Below are 427 nucleotides of genomic sequence, written 5' to 3' on the forward strand. Positions count from 1 at the left end.
GGCACCTTTTGCTTCACACTCGCATCTTCGCACACTGCCCTCTCAGGGGCACACTGCCTGGCTGCCCAGGTCTTCTGAAATCTGAGTGAAAGCCTCTTTAACCTCAGAACTCTTGCATTCTCCATGCACCTAAATCCAGGGCCACATGGATGATGTCAAGGTCTGCTGCCACCTGGAGCAGTAGCCAAGCTTTCCTCTCTCTTGGCCATAGGTGTCGAGTGGCTGGATCGCTCGGCACTCTGAATCCAATTCTGAGGAACAGATTCTCTATGCTGCCTCCATTCTGGAACTTGGTGCGGCTGCCACCACCATTCTGGAATATGGCACTCTGCATCTTTCTTCTCAAGACAAGATCTTTCCCCTTTGCAGTTTTGAGGAAGCAAAGGGTGGAGACTTGCTGCTTATGATGCTCTCAGGCCATCTTTTC

This window comes from Chinchilla lanigera, unplaced genomic scaffold (assembly GCF_000276665.1).
Source record: "Chinchilla lanigera isolate Chin_1 unplaced genomic scaffold, ChiLan1.0 scaffold00074, whole genome shotgun sequence".
Classification (NCBI taxonomy): Eukaryota; Metazoa; Chordata; class Mammalia; order Rodentia; family Chinchillidae; genus Chinchilla; species Chinchilla lanigera.